Source organism: Carcharodon carcharias, chromosome 2, assembly GCF_017639515.1.
Source record: "Carcharodon carcharias isolate sCarCar2 chromosome 2, sCarCar2.pri, whole genome shotgun sequence".
Lineage (NCBI taxonomy): Eukaryota > Metazoa > Chordata > Chondrichthyes > Lamniformes > Lamnidae > Carcharodon > Carcharodon carcharias.
Window position 1 is genome coordinate 229,602,273 of NC_054468.1, and position 16,950 is coordinate 229,619,222.

Below are 16,950 nucleotides of genomic sequence, written 5' to 3' on the forward strand. Positions count from 1 at the left end.
GCCAACTGAGGAGGAGCAGAATGGTAGCAGGTGAACTAGATGGAGCTTTACCAACTAAGATCGGAGTTATACTGCAGATATGTATTGAGAAATCTGTGCCTCTGGAGATTTGATTGTATCCCACACAACACTGGTACGAGCTCATAGCAACAGGGAGAAGACACTCTGCCTCTTGCGCTAACCCTCTCCACCGGTCTCCCTCTCCTTCCTCCTTTAAGAGGCTCGTTTTTGCTTTTGTGGCTCGGTGTCATATTTTGTTTGATAATGTGAAGTACCTTGGGCCGGTTCATTATGTTTAAGGGAGCTTTATAAACATAAATAATCGTTGAAGTTGTTGTGGTCCATGGTGCTGTCTCCAGGACAGATGATCTGGTTGGAAGCGAGGAGCTGGAGGATGTTTTACCTCATTCTGAACAGCTGCCAGCGTTAAATATGAATTATGTAATCGGATTACACCACAAGTGATAGGAGAATGGAAAAAAAAATTGCCAAGCTGGGCAATCTAAAATTAAAATGAGGAAGGGTCAGGATTTTGTACAGAACATTCTAAGTGGAGGGATCTAAGAGGTGCTATCTACTCAGGTGCTAGAGGAAATTTGTGCATTTCTATATTTAGCGATCTTTATTCCACAAGTGATGTCAGCTTGTGAGGAAATGGAACAAAAGCCCCTGCTTTACAGCAGCCTCACATCACCACTCAAAAATCAGGTCTTGTCAGCCCGCACGTGCTCAGTGCGTTCTGCTGCACATTCCGCTCAGCCCATGTGAACTTTGAACTTCAAACTCGACGCTTACCTCAAACTTCTATAAATAACACCAATACGTATTGTCAAGTGCTCGGTCGCTCAGACACAGACTATCATTACACAATAAAACTCCTTTCACCGTCTGACTCACTGAAGTCTAGGGTTCAGACTGAGAAGGATTCCCATGTCTCATGAGGGCATGAGGACAGACAGAGCACGTGCTTACGTCCGTCTCTGGAGCCAGTGTTTCCTGGAACAGGTCACCAGCCTGTCGGCAGGGGCTACAGCTTGAGGGGCGCGGCTCTGCATCGAGAATGGCTGGCCAGGAGACTCTCCCACTCTTGCCGCCTGCCATTAGCGTGTGTCGGAAGGATTTGCAGATTGATGGTTGACCTGTTTGACTGTGTTATAAACACCCCTTCCGTGGTCATCAAGTCCTCCAGTGGAACTCGAACCCAGAGCACCTGGCACAGAGGCCTGGCATGACCCACTGCACCACAAGACCTCCCTAATCTAAGGTTTGCCTATACCCTATGCAAATCCTTCCGACACACGCTAATGGCAGGCGGTAAGAGTGGTAGAGTCTCCTGGTCAGCCATTCTCGATGCAGAGTAGCGCCCCTCAAGCTGTAGCCCCTGGCAACAGGCTGGTGACCTGTTCCAGGAAACACTAGCTCTAGGAGGATTCATCACGTGACCTTTCTCCTCCAATCACCAGGCCCTTCTTCACATGGCCTCGCTTCTCTAATTATCATGCCTTCATGACATGACCTCTCTCCTCCAATCACCACGCCCTCCATCACATGACCTCTCACTGACAATCACCGCACCCCCACTACCTCACATTGGTTGCCCGATATGTCCATTGTTATGGCACACTCCCTTCCCCTGCCAACTATAAAGCGAGCAGAATCGTGGGCCAGGATTTTACAGCCCCTCCACGGTGTGTCTCCCCCCGGCGGATGTGGTGAGCCATTTAAATCTCCACTCAGTTCGGCAGGACTGTAATATCCCGCCGGGCGGGGTACAGGGACTGTAAAATCCTGGCCCTGGATATCGGATTGGATTATGTTCCACTTTCCATGCAGCATCTTGTTTGTGAATATGTTTTATAAGTAACGAATGACAAGCAGTCAAAGCACAGAAAAGTTGACATACAGCAGGAATCGGACTGACTGGATTACTCTCAGCGAGCTTGCATGGACTGAATGAACTGAATGGCCTCCTTCTGTGCTGTATTGACACAAAGACATTACGGCAACATCTTTCCAATGCCCCTATGACTTTTCTCCCCGATTTTGCTTGCAGCAGTGTCCAGGAGATTAATCTTTAATCCCTGGAAACTCCTGGGCAATCCTGGATGCTCAGTGACCCGGACGGTAATCATTGTCTACCAACATGATGCTGCAAATAAATTCCACTTCCTGTTAAGATAATGCTGAGCTACAGAAGGAAAAAAAGCATGTTGGCAATGTTCACTGCTATCACTGAATCTTACAACACAGGAGGCCATTCAGCCCATCACTAAACCTGCTTTCCACTTCCCCCCGCCGTTCTTTCCCTTGCAGTTTTTCCCCCCCCCATTTCAAACACATAATCCAATTTCCTTTTGAAAGTTAATGTTGAACCTGCCCTTTCAAGCAGTTGCTTTCCATATCACAACAAACTTATTACGTTAAAGAAAAAGTGTCTCATCTTCCCTTTGACCCTTTTATCAGTAGCATTAAATCTGTGTCCTCTGGTTACTGATCTTCCTGCCAGTGTAAACAGTTTCTCTCTACTTGCTCTATCGAATTCCTCCAAAATTTTGAACATCTCTATTAGATCTCTCCTTCACCTTCGTTGTTCATAATTCTAGCCAATTTCCATTCCACCCCTCCAAGGTCTTGGCAACAGTAAAATCACTCGACCAAGACAAATTAACCCACTGTCAACTTTCTCATTCAATCCATGTTTCGCCATTGCGCTTTTGAGATTTCCAATTTTATGCTCCGTATTACAAATGATTTGATTCACTCTCTGAACCCCGGGTCTTGTGTGGCATTATCCTGAATTCCGTGGACTGGGAAGGGGGTTAAATCCAGTAAACAGGTTATTGCAAAATGCAGGCCCTTATTAACCCCTCATGTCAACACCTCGGGGGTCAAATACAAGAAAAGGGTTTTGTTTCTGAATCACCTTGCACAAGGTGCTTACAGGATTGGCTGCCAATGGAGATTCAAGAATTGAGTGAGCTTAATGGGAGCATGGTGGCATTCTAGACCACCCCATTCTCCCAAATGAGTGTGTGTAGTTCAGAGCTTAGTTCGAGGTGAGGAGGGAAGATGAAAACAAAAACAACTTACATTTATATAGCACCTTTAAGGTGATGAAACATCCCAAGGCACTTGACAGGAGCATTATTAAACAAAGTTTATTAATAATAATAATAATAATAATACGACATTGAGCCACTTAGGAGATATTAGATAAGATAACCAAAAGCTTGGTCAAAGAGGTAGGTTTTAAGAAGTGCCTTACAGAGGAAAGCGAGGTAGAGATGTGTAGGGAGGGAATTCCAGAGCTTGGGGCCTAGGCCACTGAAGCTACGGCCACCAACGGCACAGCAACTATAATTGGGAATGCACAAGAGGCCAGAATTAGAGGAGCACAGATATCTCAGGGGGCTGTGGGGCTGGAGGAGGTTACACAGATACAGAGGGGTAAGGCCATGGAGGGATTTAAAAACAAGGATGAGAATTTTCAAATCAAGATGTTGTTTGACTGGGAGCCAGTGTAGGCCAGCGAGCACAGGGGTGACAGGGGAAGGGGACTTGCTGTGAGTTAAGGTATGGGCAGCAGAGTTTTGGGTGATCTCAAGTTTACGGAGGGTCGAATGTGGGACTCCAGCCTGGGAAGCATTAGTCATGGGGTAGTCAAGCTTAAAGGTAATGTCGGCATGGATGAGGGTTTCTGCAGCTGATAAGCTGAGAAGGGGCAAGAGATGTTACAGAGGTAGAAATAGCCAGTCTTCATAATGGCATGAATATGAGGTTGAAAAGAGAGACTCGGATTTATATAGCAGTTTTTACAACATCAGGACCATCTTACAGCTAATGAATGACCTCCTGAAGTATAGTCACTTGTCATATTGAGAAACATGGCAGTCAACTGGTGCACAGCAAGATCCCACAAACAGAAATACGATAACCACCAGACAATCTGTTTTTAATTATGTTGATTGAGGGATAAATATTGGCCAGGAAGCTGGGAATAACCCCTCTGGTTTTCTTCAGAAAAGTGCCATGGGATCTTTTGCATCCACCTGAGAGAGAGTCAGGGCCTCGATTTGACATCTCAGCTGAAAGTCACCCACACCTCCAACAATGCAGCACTCCCTCGGTATTGCAATGTGGTGTCATCTTAGACTTTGTGTTCATTGGAAGCAGTTCAGAGACAGTTCACTGGGCTGATTCCTGGGATGAAGGGGTTGATTTATGAGGAGATTTATGAGGAGTTTTATTGAGCTTAAACTCATTGGAGTTTAGAAGAATGACAGGCGATCTTACTGAAACATATAAGATTCTGAGGGGGCTTGACACGGTAGATGCTGAGAATATGTTTCCCCTCATGGGGGAATCTAGGACTAGGGGAAGTTTAAAGGTAAGGTGTTTCCCATTTAAGACAGGGATGAGGAGGAATTTCTTCTCTCAGAGGGTTGTTAGTATTTAGGATTCACTCCCTCAGCGAGCAGTGGAGGCTGGATCACTGAATATATTCAAGGCTGAGTCAGAAGAGTTTTGATTGACAAGAGAGTCAAAAGTTGTGGGGACAGTCAGGAAAGTGGAGTTAAGGCCATAATTGGATCAGCCATGATCGTATTGAATGGTGGAGCAGGCTGGAGGAGCCGAATGGCCTACTTCTGCTCCTATTTCTTATCAGCTTATGCCTCTGAAGTGGGACTTCAACAATGAGTTGGTAACTCAGAGATGAGGTTGCTACCAACTGAGCCACAGGTGACAGTGCAAAAAGGGTTTGCGCTGACTTCGTCCCTCTCAGGATGTCCAAAGTGCTTTACAGTGTGATGCAGCAAATCCATCAACTAATCGAACAGATTCATGCAAATCAAAATCATTTTTCTTTAGGCACAGTTAGCATGGAGAAAGGCACTGACAGAGAACATTGAGAAAATTCTTAAATAGCTTTGGAAGGAAGATGTGCTTGTGTATTATAATAATCATTTACACAATGCATGTGGCATCAGTGCATCACTTTAAACCAATTCTGCTGCCAGCCTATTCAGAAGTTCCAAATATATTGCGTTGAGGCGACAGCTCAGAGAGGAGAACGATGCCTTCAGTCACACCCTTGGATGGAGAATGTGTCTCTACTTGTTTCGTCACATGTTGATGCGCTTGTTCAGGAGAGCTGAACCAATGGGGATCCCAGTCTTTGCCTATCTGAACAGGTGTCACTCCTCACTTCCTGGCAGGAGGCAGAAACACAAGAGCTGATCCTGCCTGAAGTACTCCATGCAACTTCATCCAAACATCACCGCACTTCATGCTAATTCATTCTGTGTCGTGCGCTGGGAGGCTTTGCTCGGAAGTGATGTGAGGGATCATCTGTGTTGCTTTGATTTATTCTGCACATTGTCTGAAGGCACAGATTTTCTTTTTAACATTTGTTCCTGGGATGTGGGTGTCGCTGGCTGGGCCAGCATTTATTGCCCATCCCTAATTGTCCCTGTTTAGGGGGCATTTAAGAGTCAACCATATTGCTGTGGGTCCAGAGTCACATGTAGGCCAGACCAGGTAAGGACAGCAGATTTCCTTCCCTAAGGGCAAAGGTTTTGTGGTTGGCATCATCTGACTTTTAATTCCAGATTTTTACCGAATTCAAATTTCACCCTCTGCTGTGGTGAGGTTCAAACCCAGGTTCCCAGAGCATTACCCTGGGTCTCTGGAATACCAGTCCAGTGACAATACCACTATCCAACCACCTCCCCATGTACTTGGGGAAGAGCCCTTGGGTGTTAGAGTGGCCACTGAGAACTCAACCACTCATCTTTACTCAGTCATGGGCATGATTCAATCCTATCTTGACTTGACATCCAGACTAGTGCACATAAATTCCCTGTATAAGGACCAAAGAAATGGGAGCATGAATAGACCATTCGGCCACAATCATGGCTGATCTTTGGCTTCAACTCTATCTTCCCGCCCCCTCTCCAATGCGGGCAGGATTCAGACAATAGCAATTGGCACAATAGTAAACACTGCTCAATTTCCTCCCCCTCCTAACTCTTGTACCATCAATACCACAACCCCAAAAAAGATCTGCCAACTTTTCTGCAAATTTTGAATGCCGGACTCTCATGACCTGCAAAGGGTCAGATTGGGTAGCGAATTGTGTCACCCGGAGAGCCCTGTCAGCCATTAGAAAGAGGATACCAAGATGTTACCAGTTCCTCCAAATTATCAGGATAAACTCAGAAAGTGCTGGAAAAACTCAGCAGGTCTGGCAGCATCTGTAGAGAGAGAAACAGAGTTCACGTTTCAGGTCGATGGCCATTTGACGAAATGTCTCCCATATTCCCTTAGGCTAACGTTTTCCAGTTCTGGCAAAAGGTCACTGGCCTGAAACGTTAACTCTGTTTTTCTCTCTCCACAGTTTCTGTTGGACCTGCTGAGAATTTCCAGCATTTTCTGTTTATATTTCAACTTACGGGGAAGGTTTGTTTTACAGAAAAATCTCTGTTGTCGTTGTCGAAATAATGGCAACAATTTGTTTATTGAATGACAGCACAGTTAGGAAGCAGCAGCAAGATGGTAATTTTATTTAGGATGCCAATGAAATGATTAGCCACAAACACAATTGATTAATGGATGTCATTATAAACCCAGAGACTCACTCTACTGTGTAAGGTATATTAGTCTCAATGTAACAATGTTAACTTGGGCTTAAGTGATCAAAGCCCCACATTGTACTTGGGCACAGACATGTCAGTCAGTCGAGTGCTGCAGGATTTCTGCATTTTTGAAGTGACCATATTCCAGTTGGGATCTTGAAGCTTCATTCCCATCTGCATGTTTAATTGGACGTAAACAATCGCATGGCACTATTACAAAGAAGAGCGGGTAATTTTTCCCAGTGGCCAGTGTTCAACCAACCCACCCTTCAGCCAACATCGGCAAAGCCAGACTGATTGGTTATTCCTTCATGTGATGTTACCTGGGATCTTGCTGTGCACTAATGGGCTGTCAAGATTTTCCTGCGTGACAACAGTTACTGCGTTTCGAAGGTAACGCACTGCTGTGAAGCACTCTGGGATTGCCTGAAACGCAGAAAAGGACTATACAAACGGCTCTCCAGTGTTTCTTGGCTGGTGTTTATCAGCACTGCGGCCACACCTTAGGAAGGATATATTGGGCTTGGAGAGAGCAGAATGTAGGTTTACCAAGATTGATACCTGTGTTCCAAGGATGAATTTGCGAGGAGAGATTACACATGATAACATTTAGATGGCCAGGTGGCGATTTGATCAAAGTTTTCAAGATATTAAGAGGGCCGATAGGGTAGATGGGGAGAAACTATTCCTGCTGTTTGGCAAATCTAAGACTGGAGGGCGAGGTCTTGTGGTGTCATGAGTAATGTCGCTACCTTTGGATCAGAAGCGCTGGGTTCAAGTCCCACTTCAGGACTTGATGGACACTGAAGGTGTGTTCATAATATGGCCAATCTTTCCCGATAGCGAGCAGGAGAGTTTCCCAGTCAGCCATACTGCAGAAGGCAGTGGCAAACCACCGTGGCATTTTGCCAAGTGTAATCATGGACCAGTCCAAGATTGTTAATTCCCTCTTAGGACATGGTACCTGAAGGAGAAGGACCAGGGGGGCATAGTCAAAAATTAGAACCAGCCCTTTCAGGAATGAAATAAGGAAGCGCTTCCTCACACAAAGTGTGGTAGAAGTTTGGAACTCCCTTTCATAGAAGGCAATTGATTCCAGATCAATAGCAAATTTTAAGCTGAGATGGACAGATTTTTGTGAGCCAAAGGTATTAATGGGTATGGGGCAAAGTCAAGCACATGGAGTTAGGTCACAGATCAGCCATGATCTTATCAGGTGCCAGAACAGGTACAAGGAGCTAAATGGTTTACTCCTGTTCCCGTGTTCTTAGGCTCCTAAATGAGATTGATTGAAGATTTGTGAGCAGTTGTTCCAGTTTCATCAATCTATAATGATCGACGCGCGGGTCACAGCAGGATATATTTCTCCAGGCAGAACATGATGAATCAATAAATGTGCTGTTGTAGCCGTACAGAGAGCACTGGATGACTGTCCCTGAAATAGGTATACCCAAATCAATTCTACCTGTCCATTCATGCCCGAGTTCAGAACGAGCGCAGCCAGCTGAAGTGTTGGGAACCAAGCCCTTGCCCACTTTTGAGCATGCGATCCAAAAATCTCCAAGATCTAGAACGGACACCAAAGACATGTTGTTGTTGCTTTTAAGGCGGTCATTCACACTCGGCATCTCCCTCTTTTCTGCTCGAACCACCAATTATTAAAGATTTTCAAGCCTCGAGTCTGGATCTGATTTCCCACACCCGTTCTCGGCCTCCCCCACCTCCCTACTCCTACCCTTTCCTATCCTGCAATAATTGTCCAGCTTTGGATCTTGGCAAGAGGCCATAATGCTCAGCCAGTCAGGAATGCAGGGCAGAGAGAGAGAGAGAGAGAACCCAATGCCTAAACACAGCCCAAACCACGCATTTTGTAGTGAATCTGACCTGCTTGCCATTCATTCTTTGATGCATTTAAATAATTGTTCTGTTAATATCAAGCTAAACAAATACAGTCAGTGTGCGGATTAAAAACAACTGCTGGCTTTTGCCAGTCTCTGCCATACACACACTCAGTCTGACACATACTTAAAGGCATATGCGACTCAGGGTTTACATTGTAAACAGGTAAGGGTTCATTATAATAGGCAAGCTTTGTAATTTATGCTGCACAAAAATAGCTTCACTGTGACAGAAGACAGTAGTTAGAATCCAGTTATGACAGGTGCAGAGATTTCACCATCTCCACATGCACAGTACAAGTTCAAAAGAAAAGAAGACATGCATTTATATAGCAACTTCCACAGCCTCAGGATGTGCCAAAATGCTTCACAGCCAATGAAGTAATTTTGAAGTGTTGTCACTGTTATAAGAGACAGACAATTTGCGCACAGGAAGCTCCCACAAATGGGAACGTGATAACTCATCAAATTATCTGTGTCTGTAATGATATTGGTTGAGGGATATGCATTGGCCAAGACACAGGGGGTATAACTCCCTTCTTCAAAATAGTGCCGTGGGAACTTATACACCCACCTGGGAGAACAAACGAGGCCTCACTTTAATATCTCGTCTGAAAGACAATACCTATGAAGGTGCAGCCAAAGACTTTGAAGTAATATCTCCAACAAACTCAAAAACACCTCGTGGTGATGGTAGAAGAATTTAATTTCAGTATTTCAGAAAGATGATTCTGCTCAATTAAGGGGTTCAGTTCACTAACACACAGCGCTGAATATTGACACCATCTTGCAAAACTCTGACTGCAACTCCTGAAGGGAGGTGTCATCTTATCTTGCACCATCCCTTTTTTTGGTGAGCCAATGAAACCAACACTCTCCCAACCCTCCCAGGTCTTTCCCTCCATTTTTCTCAATGAAGTCACTCTGAGGTGCACAGTATGTCCGGACAATTAACGTTGAAATGCAAAGGCAGCTCCTTCCTCAACCTCCTTTCCCCTTCACCCCTCCTTATCTCTGTAACCTCTTGCCCTACAGCCCTCTGAAATCTCTGTACCCCTCCAATTCTGGCCTCTCACGCAACCCCGATTTTGATTGCCCCAGCATTGGTGGCTGTGTCTTCAGTTGTCCAGGGCCTAAACTCTGGAATCCCTCCCTAAACCTCGCTGTCTGTCTGTCTCACTCTCTCTCTCTCTCTCCTCCTTCAAGACACTCCTTAAAACCTATCTCTCTGACCGAGCCCTCTTCTGTTATATCCCCGTGCCGGTGGGTGTCAAATTTCATTTGAGAACACTCCTGAGAAGCGCATTGGGACATTTTGCTATGTTAAAGGTGCCATAAAAATGCAAGCTATTGTTGCTGGGGAAAGCACTCGGTCTTTGCATGACACTTGCACTCAGCGGCAAGGTTAAGGGTAGTGGGGTGGCACATGGGAAAGTGGGAGGGAGAAAGAATGGTAATAATCTAGAGCCATTGGCCATTGCACCTCCTGTCACTCCCGCGACACTACGCACTGCCCAATCTAACAAGCTAACCTGCTGCCAAGAACGGAGTTTGACTACACAGCTCTATACACTGGCGGACTAGTGTGCATCAGTGCCAGATCCATCACAAACACGGGCTGCTATCACTGGTCCTCCCACTCAAAAACCAAACTGTGCAGCAACTACTAATGGAATTCGAGAATAAAAGAAGCAAAACAAATGAAATACAAATAACAATGGGCTCTCATTACAAAAGCGGTGATGCATCAAAGACCTGGTTGACCATAAACCAGCCATTCCTTTTCACACAGACTGTAATTCAAAATATCCAAATGGTCACATTTTGAAGCATGGGTCTTTCAGTGTTGCTGTGTCGTTAATATTGCCTAATTCAAATTATTAGATCATTCAATTTAAATAACCTTCAAGCAATCAGGAAAGGACTGTATAAGGTGGTAGAATAGCCGCCTCTAGATGGACTAGAACTTCACCATCACAAAGGCTGACTCTGGGGATCCAATGGACATTGGCTGACCCTGGGGATCGCTGAGCACAGACTGACAGTGGAGATATTATGGACAATCACTGCCCCTTTGAGACATTGTTGGCTCTGGGAAGGGCTGGGAGCACAGAAAGAAACAGCGCACACAGGAAAGATTGCAATGTTAATGATCAAATTATAGATTTCCCGGTAAGAGATAAGTATCTGTGCTCTTCAACGTTTACAGAGCAGAGTGTTGAAGACTCTCAGGAAGAGAGCAATGCAAGAATGCCAGCAGCAGGAGGTGCAACATGTTAAATCTAATGCCAAACAGATCTCGTAGCTTTTTCTGTGAAACTTGTCAAACGATAACTGTTGCAGAATTTCAACACCTCTCAGATAAACATATCGACCAACATGTTCACCAGTGCTACTGCAGTTAACCAGATCACAGGAAACTCAGCACATTGCATATCCTCTGGTCTCAGCACACTGAAGCAAAAAACAACATGAATTTGCAGCCTATGAAAGCATGACAGATACCGGGTTCAACACACCTAGGGCAGCCTCTTTAAAAAAAAACACTATGAAATTTAAAAACAGAATCAGAACTCTGATTCTACACTGGCTTGTCAAACAAACATCAAAACAAACATCAAAAGTTGATTGAGGGCAAAATCGTATTCACTTGAATGGCAACAGGTAAAATTATGCATTTTAAATTGAAACAAACCTCTTATTGCTTCTGCACACACAAGACTTCACTCAAACATTCATGTAAAAGAAAGTGAAAAAAGAAACACATTTAATTACCTTTGAGATTCCATTAAAAGCCGGTTTGTGCAGCCCAGTGAAATGAAAGCACTTTCTGAGTCCCCTTAGCATAAAACCCAAGGGTAGGACTGTAGAAAGATAAAATGACAATCTATGTTTACAGGCACAGCAACCTCTTTAATCTTTAATCATTCAAAGACATCCTGGAAATTCCTCTTGTCCATCCTCTGAGGTCACTAGTGCGAGTTGAGCAGCAGCTCTAGGGGCTGCTATCAATCATAAGCCAGTCGCTGACTGGAGTGTGTGTGCTCGGAGACTCTACTGATGTAAGCTCGTCATCAGAGAAAATACCCAGTGATGATGCACATCCACGCACAGAAATAGCTACAGGGCCCTTCTGAGGGTTTAACCGACAATCGACCAGCCACAGCCTCTGGTATTGATTCATAGGCAGACTGACTGACCAGAATAACAAAATATCAGTGCTGACAGGTAAGGAGGCTGTCATCTGAGGGAATTTTTTTTTTAAATGACATGTTTACAGTGAAATTGGTCAGCAATTACACACGTCTGGGTAGACGACACTGACGTAACTTCAACTAAAGGGCACCATTCACATGATTTGAAAAAAGTATTTATTCTCACATAAAATGTATATATTTCATGAATGAAATACTGTATTGAGAATATTCAAAGCAGGAGTACAAACTCGGCATGAAGAAACAGGTATGGGCAGGATTCACTGCACTCTTCCTCTCTGTCCGTCTCCCTCTCTCTTTCTCTGTGTCTCCCTCTCTCACCCCTTTCCTTCTCTCTCTTTCCCTCCCTCTCTCATTCCTCCTCTCTTTCCAATTTCTCTCTCTCTGTCTCTCTTCTCTCTGTCTCTTCCCTTTCCCCCTCTCTCTCCATCTATCTCTTTCCGTCTCTCTCTCCCTTTCCCTCTCTGTCTCTCTTTCTCTCTCACCCCCTCTCTTTTCTCCCTCTCTCCCCTTTTCCTCTCTCTCTCCGCTTTTCCCTCACTCTATCTGTTTCTCTCTCTCCCTCCCTCCATGTCTCTTTCCCTCTCTCCCCTTTCCCTCTCTCCCCTTTTCCTTCTCTCTCTCCCCTTTCCGCCACACTCTTAGCGTCTCTCCCCCTTCCTTTCCCTTACTCTCTATGTCTCTCTTCATCTCCCCATCATCTTTCTCTTCGCTCTCCCCCCTCTCTCTCCCCCTCTCTCTCTCTCTTTTCATCTTTTCCCCTCTCTCTCTCTTTAACCCCTTGTAGTTCCGAGACTTTCCTTTCTCATTCACCCTTGTTCTTTCCCTTTGCCACTGCCAACACACTGCACAACATCAGCAACCGAACGGGTAAGTGCAGACCACAGAGCTGCTGTAGGATGGGAAGATGGAGGTCATGGAATGAGTGCAGTGACTGAGCAGACTAGGGGAGCCACCGTATTCAGTAAAAGGCAGCAAACTGGGGATATCAAATGTTTTTTTGCCTGTTGGCTGCAGAGGCAGATACCACCGAGTTGACGTATAAAAGTTTAAATCCCTGTTCCCATTAATTTGAATATGACTCAGGTTCCTGACATGACAGCATGACTTATTTACCATCTTGCCACCAGTACAATCGCAGCTCAAACATTTCTCCACCCGCATGCACCTCACTGGCCGTGAAGCTCCCCGGGGTGTCCCCGAGGCCGTGACAGGCGCTAGGTCAATGCGGGTTCTTTCTCTCTAAGAGCGCTCCTGCCTAGACGACAAGGTCTGCAGCAATCCGAAAGAGGGCAAGCTGCCACCAGCGACAAGCAGGGGCAGGGAGGACGCACGTCCAGGATCCCCGGGGATTTGGGAACACAGGGTGCAAGGTGGGGGGTGGGTGTGTGTTTGTGTATGTGTCGGGGAGAGGGGAGGGGAGAGAAAGAGGGATCCCACTCATGATGTAAACAGTCACAACACCCGCATCCTGCAGTAAGTCAGTCAACATTCCTGAAGCAGAGATAGATAGAATCAGGGCTTTCATAATCTGCTTGTTTTACTACAACAACAACTTATATTTATGTGGCACCTTTAATGTAATAAAATGTTCCAAGGTGCTTCACGGTGGGGGGCGGGGGGGGGGGTGGTATTGATGTGTGACACCCAAGTCACATAAGAAGGTACTGAGGAAGGCAGCCATATGCTCGGGTCAAAGAGGTTTTTAAGGACTGCCTTATAAGGGGAAAGCAAGGTAGCCAGGCGGAGGGGTTTAGGGAGGGAATTCCGCAACTTAGGTCCCAGCAGCTGAAGCTACCTGAAAACCTAGTGCAGGTTTGTCCTTCCATTCTCCAGTTCACCAGAGAAACCAGGTGTGGTCCAGAGTGAAGCACAGCCGGCGGGTTCGAATTCCCCGGCCCCCAAGTTCAGCCAGTCTTGGCCAAGGTGACACAAGTGATTCCACAGCTGCCTGTGTTCCTAGTTCCGACCGTTCGTCCATAATTCCCACAGGAAGGCAAGTGAATGTGAAGTGAGGACAGCCGTCCAGCTCCACCATAACCACGCACATTTTGAGCGCTCACACAGGAAGAATGGCCACTGTGGAGAAGTACAGATGAGCAGATGGTGTCTGTAACACTGCATCCTCAACCAGGACATGATGGGTGCTGGGGAGAGAGGAACAAAACCCGAGATGGATGCGCGGAAGAAACCCCATTCTCATTTTATCCTATTAACGCTGCAGTATATTAATGATCTGTGCAGCTGAATAAACTTCTCACGTGTCATGCAAAGAGTATATAATTATAACATATAACACAACTATAACAAATAGTCATCAGGCACCTGAATTAAAAGAACGGTTATCTCAGGATTCACTCCTAGTTCAAACACGAGGGAATCTGCCTGCACTTATTCAAAATTATCCAGCAAAGCTACACAAAAATCAGATTCGCGTCTGGTGCCAACAAAAGCCTCTCTTCTTAAAAGACATCTTGTAGAATCGCAGAAGGCTTACAGGGCAGAAAGAGGACGTTTGGCCCATCATATCCATGCCAGCTCTCTGCAAGAGCAATTCAGCTAGTCCCATTCCCCTGTCCTTTCCTTAGCATGTCTCCCCACACCACAACCATATCAAGTCCCAAGCCAATGCAATGAACATCACATTCAATTTTCCACACTTACTCACACACACGTGCACAGACACACACATATATGCATGCACACACAGGCACACATAGGCAGACACCCACACATATGTAATGCAATTGCTGGCGCAAGAACACACATGGGCACACACATGTATGCAGACATACCGTAAGCAAACATGGTATGCATGCACACACAGACACACACACACGTGTTTGCAGGCTTGCACACATGCTCACATGCATTTGTGGGCTTGCACACGTACACACACGTTTGCAGGCTTGCACGTGCACACATACACAGACATACACATATTTGCAGACTTGCACACACACACACACACAAACACACACATATGTTTGCAGCCTTGCACACACATACACTTGTTTGTGGGCTGGCACACACTCACAAACTCGCACACACACACACACAAACACGCATAGATATTTGCAGGCTTGCACACATGTTTATGGACTTGGACACACATACACAAACACACACACACATACATGTTTGCAGACTTACACATACACACGAAAGCCTGTGCGTGCACACACACGCAAACTTGCATGCACACACATACAAACACATGTGTATGTGGGCTTATACACACAGACACACACACACACACACACACACACACACACACACAGAGCAGGAAGCCGCTGGATCACGCTCAACAGGAACCCTAATTGATATTGCCGCCATTCCCAGGGTTTATCAACAACATCTCTCCACTTTGAGCATCATGGAATGACTCACCCCTTGACTCTTACATTGCAGGGTGCGGAGAACCAGTCTCCCATCAGCATTTTCTCTTTGTGATTCAGTGACATAAAACGCAGGATTAAACATGACATGTAACAAGTAACAATGATGAGAAACGTTACTCATATGAGGGTTTTGATAGAGCGAATAAGAATAAACAAATTCCACTAGTAGGTGGGTCAGTAACCAGATGGTACAGATTTAAGGTCATTGATAAAAGAACCAAAGAGGAGATGAGGAGAAATTTTGTGCAATGAGTTGTTTTTATCTGAAATGCACTGCCTGAAAGGGTGGTGGAATCAGATTTAACAATAACTTTCAAAAGGGAAGCGGCTAAATACTTGAAAAAGAAAAGTTTGCTATGGAGTAAGATCTGGGGGAGCAGGCCTAGTTGAATAATTCTTTCAAAGAGCTAGCACAGGCACGATGGGCTAAATGGCCTCCTTGAATACTGCATGACTCTATGATTCCAAGACTAGATGGGACACTACAGTTAATTTTTACCAAGCATGAAAACAAATTAGTCTAAACATCGAGGAATATAATTTATGGAATAATAAAAAAAGAAAAGACTGGCATTTATATAGTGCCTTTCATGATCACACAGCCCCACATGAAGTATTGACCCTCTGACAATGTGGCACTCCCTCAATACTGATCCTCCGACAGTGCGGCGCTCCCTCAGTACTGACTCTCTGACAGTGTGGTGCTCCCTCAGTACTGACCCTCTGACAGTGCCGTGCTCTCTCAGTACTGACCCTCTGACAGTGCCGTGCTCTCTCAGTACTGACCCTCTGACAGTGCAGCAATCCCTCAATACTGACCCCCTGACTGTGCGGCGCTCCCTCAGTACTGACCCTCCAACAGTGCGGCGTTCCCTCAATACTGACCTCCGACAGTGTGGTGCTCCCTCAATACTGACCCTCTGACAGTGCAGTGCTCCCTCAGCACTGACCCTCTGACAATGCGGCGCTCCCTCAGTACTGACCCTCTGACAGTGTGGCGCTCCCTCAGTACTGACTCTCTGACAGTGCAGCGCACCCTCAGTACAGACCCTCTGACAGTGAGGCGTTCCCTCAATACTGACCCTCTGACAGTGCAGTTCTCCCTCAGCACTGACCCTCTGACAATGCGGCACTCCCTCAGTACTGACCCTCTGACAGTGTGACGCTCCCTCAGTACTGACCCTCTGACAGTGCAGCGCACCCTCAGTACTGCACTGGGTGCCACAAAAAGGAATGAGAGGGCACGTAAAGTGTGGGAATTGAATCCCAGCATTCCATGGCACAGCATGTAGCATTTCACTATCCCACCATGTGTGTGAATAGTGTATTAATCTGCTGCATATCAAATCAGGACATATAACTGTGAACTGTAAATGAGATTCAGTGCATTCAAACCTCCAATGTGACTAATGAAAGCAGTAGTCATCAACAGGCTTATTTAGCACATTCTTGCAAAAAGATAGCAGATTGAAAAAAGAAATCTCAGACCAATCTTAGTCTGTACGAGGCTCTTAAAGGTCCCTGATATTGCTGTCAATGGTGTGTGTCAAGCAGCAGTGGAAGCCAAGAGCTTCTCTGGTCTATCCTTGAATCCAGCAGGTTGCTCCAAGGATCCAAACTGCAAGAAATGGTGAGAACTGGCCCTCCACTGCCGCAGGTAGAAACGGAGATGGGTTCAACCAACGCAAGCCGATTTGCACAACAGGTGGCAGAACTTGCCACCACCACCTGTTGCTTCGCCTCGGTGCCAACTATCCAACAACGCTCCTTCCCACAAAAAATCCACATCTGGAAGGACAGA

The 16,950-nt window shown here is 45.8% G+C and overlaps 1 protein-coding gene across 8 annotated transcripts in view; it reads right to left on the reverse strand.

Moving 5' to 3' along the window:
- hivep2a (HIVEP zinc finger 2a) overlaps window positions 1-16,950 on the reverse strand; it is a 233,573-nt gene that overhangs the window by 156,797 nt on the left and 59,826 nt on the right. For 4 of the 8 annotated variants that reach the window (XM_041216534.1, XM_041216539.1, XM_041216515.1 and 1 more), the window contains one exon: window positions 11,309-11,397. The exons of 3 other annotated variants lie outside the window; for them this stretch is intronic. The gene's annotated coding sequence lies outside the window, so the exon portion shown is untranslated. Of the gene's footprint in view, window positions 1-8,100; window positions 8,203-11,308; window positions 11,398-16,950 lie in introns of all 8 variants that reach the window. One more of the 8 variants, XM_041216536.1, reaches the window with a different exon arrangement.